The 11,351-nt window shown below is 45.3% G+C and overlaps 4 non-coding genes across 4 annotated transcripts; 2 read left to right on the top strand and 2 right to left on the bottom strand.

The window, feature by feature from the left end:
* The first annotated feature begins 6,969 nt into the window (after positions 1 to 6,969).
* Positions 6,970 to 7,041, top strand: TRNAH-GUG (transfer RNA histidin (anticodon GUG)). Its single transcript has one exon. It is a non-coding gene; the product is annotated as a tRNA-His (tRNA).
* Positions 7,042 to 7,459: 418 nt separating this feature from the next.
* TRNAI-AAU (transfer RNA isoleucine (anticodon AAU)) lies at positions 7,460 to 7,533 on the bottom strand. Its single transcript has one exon. It is a non-coding gene; the product is annotated as a tRNA-Ile (tRNA).
* Positions 7,534 to 9,319: 1,786 nt separating this feature from the next.
* On the top strand, positions 9,320 to 9,393 carry TRNAT-AGU (transfer RNA threonine (anticodon AGU)). Its single transcript has one exon. It is a non-coding gene; the product is annotated as a tRNA-Thr (tRNA).
* Positions 9,394 to 10,865: 1,472 nt separating this feature from the next.
* Positions 10,866 to 10,948, bottom strand: TRNAL-CAG (transfer RNA leucine (anticodon CAG)). The gene has a single exon. It is a non-coding gene; the product is annotated as a tRNA-Leu (tRNA).
* Between the last annotated feature and the right edge of the window lie 403 nt (positions 10,949 to 11,351).

The raw sequence follows: 11,351 nt of genomic DNA, 5'->3' as shown, positions 1-11,351 counted from the left end.
CCGAGGATGCGTCGGAGGCAGCGCATGTGGAAAGCGTTCAGTTTCCTCTCCTGTTGTGAGCGAAGAGTCCGTGACTCGCTGCAGTACAGAAGTGTACTCAGGACGCAAGCTCTGTAGACCTGGATCTTGGTATGTTCCGTCAGCTTCTTGTTGGACCAGACTCTCTTTGTGAGTCTGGAAAACGTGGTAGCTGCTTTACCAATGCGTTTGTTTAGCTCGGTATCGAGAGAGTGTCAGAGATCATTGAGCCAAGGTACACAAAGTCATTACTAGTAGTTGAAAATCATTTGTAGTTAGATGAATTTTTCTGTTACTATCACAAATGAAAAGGCGCCATGGGGATGAATGGCTACAGCAGAGCCATACAGAGCTTCTAGAGTTTGACTGTATTGTGAAGGCCCTGTATTCAGTTCTAATAAAAGCAAGTTCTTTGGGAAAATAGTTTTCTTTCCAATCCTACCTAACTCTGTGTCCTGATGCAGCAGTGCCAATAGGGAACCCTTGCTGCCCCAGTGGGTCTCCAGCTATTTTGCTGGTGCAAGTTCACATGGGCTCAGGTCAGAGGATAAAGGGTGGGAAGGGGAATAAGATATTGGCTGTGCTAGGACTGCCATCACCATTTTCCCCAATTTCCATCTGCCCCAGTTTCCTCCTTGTTTTACCCACCCACCACGTTGCGTTACTGTGCTGGGGCTCATTGAGAGGCCACTGGCATGCAGACCCTGCTTCTCATGGCAGCTGCCAGACTGCACTATGTGGTGTGTCACCATTTGAGACGGCCATAAAGCAACACTGCAGTGGTGGAATGTGAGTTCTGTAGGCACAGCTGGCCATTAGGCTTGGGCTGTTTAGAATTGCTTTCTGTTTGTAAAACAAATATTTGTGTTTCTGTTTTTGTTGTTGCTGAACATTAACAATTCAGATCTATCTGAGCTCTCTTCAATGCAATAGGCATATAAATGCCATTACGCTGTCTGATTTTAATGCTATTTAGTTCTCATCCCTGCCAACTAATCAGGACTCCTGAGAGCTGCCAAACATGAGGTCCTGCACAACTTCAAAAGGCTTCTGAGAGTCCAAGGTGATAAAGAGAGCCTGGGGTATTTTCTTTAATGTGTAACTTGGCATGTGAATGGCCAGGGAATCAATGGCCGGGAGGTGAACAGGGTTGCTGCAGAGACTTAGCAGTGTCACCAAACAGTGGTGCCAGGGGAATGACCGGCATTTTGAAATGAAGTTTACGCAGGCTCTGTGCAGGTGCAATCCAGCATATAAAATGGATGGGGGAGAGATCATGTCCACCAGAGTTTGAGGCTTGATCAGAGTCCTTGAAAAATATGGCCTGCATTTCAGAGAAGTGGTGTCTTGAAGAACAGTTTGTTTTGCACACCGGAAACCATTGATGCTGGCACCTGAAACTGATAGTTATGCTGCTTGATATCAGAGTCCATGTTTTCCTTTATTAGAACATAGGGTGTAAAATAGCCAGGAAAAAAAGAGGAAAAATGCAGCAGGGGTGATCATTTCAAGATGGATATAGCAGGGTTCTTGTGTGTTCCTGTGTGTGAGCAAGAGAAGATGGCTGAAGGTTCTGACAGGCCGTGGTTCTGATGTGGCCACAGGCAGCAGTTTACTTGACTCACAGCGAGAACAGGCTTCAGAGAACTTAAGATCACAAAGAAGCTGTGATCAATGAGCTATTTATCTTTATCTCATGCATCTCATAGCACTGACATTTGCTCCATCAGAAAAGAAAGATGGAGGCAACCAACTGATCTCATTTGTGAAATATACTGCAGAAATCACTCAGTTTCTGCCACAATTTCTCTTTTCAGACATAAGGGGACATTATGTCAAAAGCGTGGAACATTTTTTATGAGACTCTTTTCTCCTTCTAGGTTTCAGTGTCGTTCGAGGATGTGTCGGTGCACTTCACGGTGGAGGAGTGGGCCCTGCTGGATCCAGGCCAAAAGGCTCTGTACAGGGAAGTCATGCTGGAGAATTACGGGATCGTGGCCTCTCTGGGTAAGGATTCCCTTCATTCTTGGTATGGAGGAACCAAAGGCATGAGCTCCTCTTTCTTTCTCACTCTCAGGATTGCACCATAGAAATGGGACGTGTGGGGTTGGAACTTGTGCCCTTCGCGTACCTGCTGTTGCAGAACTGAGCTTGGCCTGACATACTCTTTGGGGATGAAAGAGATAATTATAAATGGCAGAATATAAGTGTCTAGATCAGCATTTCTTAGTGTTTGTCTGCTGTGATACCACTTTGCATGGTCCACTTATTGGAAGTACCACTGAAAGTAACTGGTGATGATGTCATTACCAGTTACTCCCTCAATGGGAGGCCAGATCCAATGCAACATACTCTGGTAAGAGGCTCAGGGTGGACGGCAGGGCTTTTTTGAGCACGAGGAAAGCACCGAGCCCAGCATCCCATCACTGCTGTTCACACTGCATTACTGGTCTTGCTGTGAGGCAGCGGGTCTGGGGTCCCGAATGTCCTACTAGACACCACCTGAAATACCACTGGTGGAACAAGTACCATTAGTTGAGAAACACTAGTCTAGATAAAGAAATAAATTGTGAACACTACAAAGACCCCAGTTTGGGACCTGTCCAGCCTGCAAATGAGCCACTTATAACTGACAGTGCTTGTCACACCTCCTTCCTTTGCACTATGCAGCATTTGAGTGCATTTAACTGATGGTTTGTCCAGGATCAGGCACTGCTGCTGGAGGGATTTTGCAAGGTCCGCTTGTCCTTCCTCATCTCTCCAGGGGAATGTGGGAATTAAGAGGTCTCCCTGCAGAGGGTGTTGCTACCCATCGCCTGTGTCTGATGACACCAGTGAGCTGCTGGGCTCCAATTGCAGTTGCAGCCTGAGGAAGTTCTAATCTGGTGACTCGTGTGGGAGGTTTAAGATTTAAGAAGAAGGAGAATCTGGAGTCAAGTCTGATCTTTTCCTGACACCAAGAGCCACATCCGTTTGCTGGCTCACCACCAGGGCTTGTGGCTGTCGCCATCTTACAGTGTTTCTCTGAAAATAAGACCTAACCCGAAAATGACCTGGTGTGTTTTTTGAGAATTGGAATTGCTGAAATGTAAGACCTACCCTGAAAATAAGACCTAGTTGTGATCAGGGCTGGGATGGGGGGGCGGGAGGGGTCCTTGGGCGGGGCGGGTGGACAACGTGAGTGGAACGCTGCACTCCTGTGCGCCACCTAGAAAGCGCCTGCTGTGCTGCCTTGGGCAGAGGACACTGAGGAGGAGCTGAGGCGGGAAGCAGCAAGCGAGGCAACCCTGCCTACCAGGCTCTGAGGCTCTCCACACCTTCCAGGGAGTAAGTCCCATTAACTATAAAGGGACTGAGTAGACAGGCAGGCAGGTATCCTCCTGGGTGCTGAGGGGACACCCTCTCCACACCTTCCAGGGAGGAAGCCCCAGTGACTATAATGGGACTTGCATGTGAGTAGGCATGCCTAGGATTGGGCTCGGAGGCTTCAGTCTTGTGCACACATTCCTGGGAGCAAGCCCCATAGACTATAAAGGGACTGGCCTCTGAGTTGGCATGCCTAGGGTTGGGCTCTGAGGCTGCTATGGGGTTTGCTCCCAGGAAAGGGCAAGAAAGATAAGATTTGAACATGTTTCAGACATCTATGTTCTTAAAACCGAAAAAGCCTGGTGCACACAAGCAGTTATAAGGAAGTGGGTCAACTTAATGCTGCCACTTATTTTGCAAGGTGACCAAAGAGGTCTGCTAGCCTGGGATTCAGCCAGCACTCACCGCGCTAAAGACATGAAGAACTTCCTTGAAGAGAGGAGAAGTGGGGCATTTGGTGGGCCACTGTGAGATACAGGAAGCTGGACTAGATGGGCCTTTGGCCTGATCCAGTGGGGCTGTTCTTATGTTCTTAAGGAAAGAGGATATCTCAGAAACCCCCCTCTGTCCCATTGTTTCACTTGACCCAAATGGCCAGAGGTTTAGCTTTCACTGGATGCTTTTTGAAGTCTGTGAAATCACAAAACTGACTGAGGCTGCAATTCTGCGAGTAAGCCCCATTGATTATAATGGGACTTGCTCTAAACTGTTTTGTGGCCGGAATAGTTTGTATGTTCAGTCTTTAGAATGATTTGGCCTCCATGCAGCCAGAGATCTAGAACTTTATAAATACTGTTAATAATAATTATTATTATTTTTACTGGCGAGGATTGCAACTGCCATAGTGAGTCCTTTGTGATGTCATGGTGTCAGTTTAGGTGTGGACGCAGCAAGAAGTCTGTATCTTCACATGGCTTGAAAAGGGAGGAAAGGCAGGTGGAATCACTCAGCAGCTGCTTCAAGGTCTCGCCATTCTCAGCCGTTCAGGGAGCTGCTGGTGTCCTCGACACTACACTCTGCAATATGATGCATGTCCAACCTAATTAATGCTGTGGATTATTGTTGTTGGCATCCTTCAGTCTCAGAAGACTATGGTATCGCACTCTGAATGGTGGTTCTGGAACAGTGTCCTCTCCAGTGCGCAAAGCCTGGGTAAAGTAGGTATGGAGGATAGGCTGTTACCCATGCAGCAAATCCCCCCTCTCCACGTCTCTGAAATGGTCCAATGGAAAGGCAGAGGCCAATACGGTTGGTTCCAGCGGCGTCGCAGGAGTTGCCAGAACGTGACTGTGTTCAGCCATGAACTGCCTCAGGGACTCCGGCTCCGGATTTTGCCTTGAGGTTGACTCCTGAAGCCTTTTCCATAACTGGATGTAGCCACAAGGCAGTGGAGGTTTGGGATCAGAGTTTTCCTTCTCTCAGATGAGCTGCCTTCCCAGGCTAAGGAGTCCCATCTACCCGGTGGATGTTTAGTCGCCTCTTACGACAAGTACAGCCAAACTGAGGGCCTATTCTTATCCCCAGCCCCCAGGATTATAATCTTGGATTGTAATTGTGGATTATAATCTTGTTAAAAGGTATGCAATCTGATTAGTAATTGCACTTAAAGTGGGTATGATGGCAAGTTTCAAGGAAAGCATCTTTCTGAGACCCGAGTGCATCAGTGGTGGGGGTGGATGTGGGATATTATTATTATTCAATTTTCACACAGTCATGTTGTTTTTGACTGGATTTTGTAGATATCCACCTATTGGGTCCTTCCCAAGGACCTAGGATAGGCATCAATTTTTTGTTTTTATATTGTTAACGTTACAAATATTGTAAATTTTACATTGTACATAGTTAATGTGTTGTTCCTAGTAAGGTGGCCTTTTGTAATTGGCTGATTGTATTTGTGCTCATCCTGATAATGTCCAAGTGCATTTCCAGGTGTTTTGGGATAGCACCCAAGGCCCCTATGAGTGTTGGGAATACTCTTGCTTTCTTGTGCCACAGTCTTTCAATTTCTGTTTGTAGGACTTTATACTTGGTGATTTTCTCCAGTTCTTAATCTTCTATTCTATTATTATTATTATCCAAATTTCATGAAACACAGCTGTACACTGGTGCTGAGCTATTGATACAAGTCTCAGACCTAAGTATCAACTAGATATCAGTGCAGTATGTATGATGTTCCTAAAAGTGCCATTTTTTGAAGATCTGATGGTGTTATTTCAGTAAGCTGCAGTTTAAAGTAGTTCACAAAACTTTTTGAAATTGTTCCAAGTGCCCTGATGACAATGAGGACACTTTGGTATGTTTTGGTGTGATTTCAATGGCCATGTCTTGGTATTTTGTCATTTTTTCTAGCTCTTCTTCATCGACTCTAGCATCTCCAGTAATTGCGATATCAATTAGACAATTTAATTGTCTATTATTTTTATATCTGGTGTATTATGTTCAAGGTGTCAGTCCGTTTGAATTTTAAAATTGCACAAGATCTTGACTTGAAGGTTTGTTCTCCAACACCTTCTCAACCTGATGTTCCCAAACATTTTTCAATGCTGGCAGATTGTACTTTTTGCATAATGACCAATGGATTACTTTTACAACTCTATTGTGTCTGACTTTGTAATCTGTCTGCACATTCTTATGCACCTGTGTATCAGATGCGACAGTCTCATCTTTTCCCTCATTATTATCATTAAATTTATTTTTTGTTTCATTTATTTATAATAATAAAGGAAAAAGGAAAAAAACACAAGAAAAGAATAAAAAACAGACAATAACATTAAAGTTATTGCCGCCCTGGGTCCCGTTAGGGAGAAGGGCGGGATAAAAATAAAGTTTTATTATTATTATTATTATTATTATTAAAGGTACATTAAAAAGTATTTAAAATACAAAGAATATCTCTAATAGTGTAGCATGGGCGAAATTGAATGTTCTAATTACTTACAGTTTTATATCTTAATAATCTAAATTTCCACCCATATATCCACTATTTCTAATATCTTGTGACAAGTTTTCAGAAGTACAGTAGTTGGTTGATCAAAGAAACTTTTAGAACCCAATCCTATGCATGTGTACTCAGAAGTGAGTCCCATGAACATCAGTGGGGCTTACTCTCAGGAAAGTGGGGATAGGATTGCAGCCTCAGAGCCCAACCCTATGCATGTCTACTGAGAAGTAACAGCCCAATCCTATCCACACTTTCCTGGGAGTAAGCCCCATTGACTCTAATGGGACTTACTTCTGAGTAGACACACATAGGATTGGGCTCAGAGCCTCATTATAGTCAATAGGTCTTCCAGGAAAGAGTGGATAGGATTGCAGCCTTGAGAACATTCTGTTCGTATGTGCTGCTGCTGCCTGGGATTGGAAGCCAGTGCTATAGCTACTTCCAGAGGAGCAGGCTCCTCCTCCCAGTGGCACCCCGTAATTAGTACTTTTCGTTGTGGCCACAGCAACCTGGGTTCGAATCTCAGTCATGGCAAAGATATTTTACTTCTCTCCTGAAGTCAATGCAATCAATCACCCAGGATAGCCTGTACTCAGGTTGATGTAGTTGGTTCCAGAGACTGTTTCGCAGGTGAGCAGTGGTGCGCCGTGATCGTATAGTGGTTAGTACTCTGCGTTGTGGCCGCAGCAACCTCGGTTCGAATCCGAGTCACGGCAACTTGTTTCCTGTGCCAACAGGATGCCAACCAATCTGTGCCATTTTTTGTTTGGTTTCAAGTATGATTCTAATTTTGGAAGAGGATGCTCAACAGGAAGCCAAGCATCTGTTTTGCCAGCCCTGTTCCTCCATTTGGGGAGCATCAGGGGACATGCACCAAGGCATGGCAAGAAACCCTTTTGTGCAGTCAAGAGGAAAGGAAATGTTTTATTTGAACTGTTTAGTAGCTAATTGCAACACGTGATTATGATCCAGCCAGCAACTGGGAAGCAAGAAACTGCTTCTGCCTAAATTCCCGTTGACAAAAACAGAGCAAAAGTTTCTGTTACTAAATTTGCAAGCAAAAGTGCAAGTGGGTAAAAAAAAGTCATACTAAAGGTTGCATGACAGGCAAAGCATTTAGTGAATAAAAGCAACTGGCCCGTACGGGGATCGAACCCGCGACCTTGGCGTTATTAGCACCACGCTCTAACCAACTGAGCTAACCGGCCAACGTGCTCAAAGCTCTTCATAAGAGTATATGAAGAGCTTGTTGATGCACACAAGACAACAAGAAATTTGCAAAATCTCCTGGTGCCCCTCCCTTGCATCTGGCATTCTGAGGTCACCTTTATCTAAAACTAGGAGGTTGCACATACCAATTACAGTTTGTAACCTGTGATGGACCTTCCTCCAGATATCTGTCCAGTTCCCTTTTTAAAAGCATCCAGGCCAGATGCCATCAGCACATCCTGGGGCAAGGAGTTCCACTGACTAATTACATGTAATGATGTAATAATTAAAACAAAAACCAGGAGGTGGCACAGACCCATCACAGCTTGTAACCTGTGCTGGACTTTTCCTCCAGAAATCTGTCCAAACCCTTTTGAAAGATATTTTAGGCTAGGTGCCATAACCACATCCTGTGGCAAGGAGTTCCACAAACCTGTAACCCATGATGGACTTTTCCTCCAGAAATCTGTCCAGTCTCCTTTTTAAACGCATCTATGCCAGATGCCATCACCCCTACATCCTGTGGCAAGGAGTTCCACGGACCAATTACACATTATCCTTCTGGATGGATTAGCCTTTGAAATGCTGCTGTACTCAACTGAACATGATCAGAACTGAGCTCTGATTGTGTCTGGAGGGTGTTCTGAGGGCCAGAGAGGTTGAATGAATGAACCCATTCATTCATTTATTCACTCATCTAAGTTCCATCTAATTTATTTATTTAAATTTTATATTTAAACTTTTTTCTGGCCCTCCACGCCAGATATTTGATGCAGCCCTCTGGCCAAAAAGTTTGGAGGCCCCTGGACTAGAAAAAAGAAAATATTTCTTTACCCAGAAATAAATTGTTTTCTTTACCCAGAAATTCTTTACCAAGCATGCTTTTTAAACTGTGGAACTCCTTGCCACAGGATGTTGGTACTTGGCCTTAGATGCCTTTGAAAGGGGATGGAGCAGATTTAGGGAGGAAAAGTCAATCAAAGGGTATATGCAGCCTCCTGGTGTTAGAAGTAGGCTGACTCAGAATGCCAGGTGCAAGGGAGTGAGTGGCAGGTCTCTTATAGTCTTGCCTGCTTCCAGGGGTATTTGGTGGGCCACTGTGAGATACAGGAAGCTGGACTAGAACGACCTTGGGCCTGATCTATCAGGGCTTTTATGTTTTCACGTTGGAAGCAAAACAGGCAGCCACCCCCAGCCCCTCTTGGCCTTCAACTTCAATGGGGATCGTGCCCACATGCGAGCTGCCCTTTTCTTTCAGATCTGCCCAGTGATTGTGGAGAAGACTGGGCTGTAATTCATCCACTGACATTTGCATCTAGCAGCCCAATCCTATGCATGTCTACTCAGACGTAAGTCTCATGATAGTCAGTGGGGCTTACTCCCAGGAAAGTGTGGATTGTAGCCTTAATCTGAATCTTGGTGGGGCGTGTGTGTACAGCAGCAGCAGATACTAGTGGCCCTTAGGAGGCGCTGACCTAGCCTGCAATTCATAGCCTTGATCTGGGCCAGGGGCAGAAAAAGAAACTTTTTTCCCTGTCTAGGATGGCTGCTGTGCTGATCCAAGCAACAAAGAAGGACACCTTCCTCTGCGGACAGTAGGACAATTCAGGCTTTTACAACAACGATAGTAACCCGCGAGCAGTTTAATTTAACACACAGTGTTTCAAAGTGACAGATCTGCCCTGCTGGGAAACAGGCAGCAACAGTTGCACTTTGCAGAAACTTTTAGCCCCAGAAACACTATTCTTTAGAGAGTGCTCTGGCAAAGGTGCCCTCCCAATATTAGGCGCCGTGGCTTAGCTGGTTAAAGCGCCTGTCTAGTAAACAGGAGATCCTGGGTTCGAATCCCAGCGGTGCCTCCCTTTCCTGGCTGTAGCTTTTTTTGTGCCTTCCTTGAACTTCCCCTCCTTCCCAAGCTTGCAGCTGGAAAGCAGCACACCCGCTGTTCCTGGCCCCTCCCTCCCTCCTTCCTACGGTTCTTGCTTGATGCCTCTTGCAAGTTCTGCAAAGTCGTACCCTGCAAAGAAACCTGATAGCTAGGAATCAATCAGCAGTCAAGGTCTGTACAATGCAAAGCACAAAGGGACGCGCCCTACAGGTGGAGGAAGTTCTCATTGATCATTGAGCTTAACCAACTAAAATTCCAGGATGCAAAGCCGAAGTCTTTGATCAATCAGCAGCGATTAATGCATCCTTAATGCAAGAGATGATGATCTCTTGATCTTCCCCACGTGCTTAAGGCTGCAATCCTCTGTATGCACACTTTCCTGGGAGTAAGCCCTATGGAACACGATGCGACTTTCTTCTGAGTAGGCATGCATAAGATTTTGTGCTCTTAGTCTTCAGTCCCCAGGAGCTGCTTCAAGGCTCACAGATTTATGTCAGAATGCCAGATGCAGGGGAGGGCACCAGGATGAGGTCTCTTGTTATCTGGTGTGCTCCCTGGGGCATTTGGTGGGCCGCTGTGAGATACAGGAAGCTGGACTAGATGGGCCTGTGGCCTGATCCAGTGGGGCTGTTCTTATGTTCTTATTTAGCACCACTAGACACATGGAAGTGCGAATCACAGTCTCTCTGAGCATGTGCAAAGTGCATTTTCCTTTCCTGGTCATCTGCGCCCCTTGCAGTCAGCATGTTAAACGTGAGAAGGCACAGGGTTTAGGCTACAATCCTATCCTCACCTGGGAGTAAACCGCATTGACTATAATGGGACTTACTTCTGAGTAGACATGCATAGGATTGGGCTCTCATTCATTCATTCTGAATAAAAACTGTGCAAGAGTTCCTGGATCTTTTTGGACTGCAAAGACTGATCACCGCCATCGCATCTAAGCCAGGGTTGCATGCCTCTCTCTGACTGCTGCTTTTGCCTTCTTCTGAAGGCAACACTCAAAAGGCCTATTGGGGTGAACATTAGAAGAGCCCCGCTGGATCAGAACAAAGGGGGCCCATGTAATCCAGCTTCCTGTATCTCCCAGTTGCCCAGTGAGCACACAAGTCCACAAGAGACCTGCATCCTGCTGCCCTCCCTTGCAAGGGCACACTCCTTGACCCACCCACCCCTTTCTGCTTTTGCTCCTCTCCCTCCTGTAACTGCATCGTTCAGCAGCAATTAAATTGCTTGTGGTTTGAGTTTTCTTGCTACTTTCCTAACACTTACAAGGTAAGTGTAGGCACCGCATATGACGACAGATATATTGAAAATGCAGGGGACAGATCTAATTCCAAAAATAAGACCTTGCTTTAATAAAAAACATTCCAGTTTTTAAAGATGCTTTGTGCTGGGGCTAAAAGAGAGACGTGCTGGTTGTAATTGACAAAAAAATGCACTTGTCAGAAGTGGGATTCGAACCCACGCCTCCAGGGGAGACTGCGACCTGAACGCAGCGCCTTAGACCGCTCGGCCATCCTGACAACTATGCATGTTTTCCTGCCTAGTCTTCCTAGTAATCCCATTCACATTTGCAATGGATTTATTTTTACCCAAAAAAACATTATTTTCCACACATATTATCGATTTGCAACGAATCCTTTACAGCTGAAATGGTGCCTTGTAGTTTTCCTTTTACACAAATCTCCCTTGAAACTCATCTCTCAGCTTGAAAGAGATTGTACAAATTAAAGGTGGAAAGGCTGAACTAAGTTAATTTGAACCTGCCCCCCCTCTACATATATATTTTTCAAATTTAAAAAAAAAAAATTTTTTCTAGTGCTTTTTCTCCTTCTGTCAGAGTCAAAAGTTGATCTCCAGCTTGTGCATAAACAGACTACAGAACTCATCATTCACATGCATGCTTTCAGGACCAGAGGTCATTTT

Source organism: Tiliqua scincoides, chromosome 3 (assembly GCF_035046505.1).
Source record: "Tiliqua scincoides isolate rTilSci1 chromosome 3, rTilSci1.hap2, whole genome shotgun sequence".
Classification (NCBI taxonomy): domain Eukaryota; kingdom Metazoa; phylum Chordata; class Lepidosauria; order Squamata; family Scincidae; genus Tiliqua; species Tiliqua scincoides.
The sequence above is the reverse complement of the archived record's forward strand: the minus strand, read 5'-3'. Positions and strand labels throughout refer to the sequence as shown.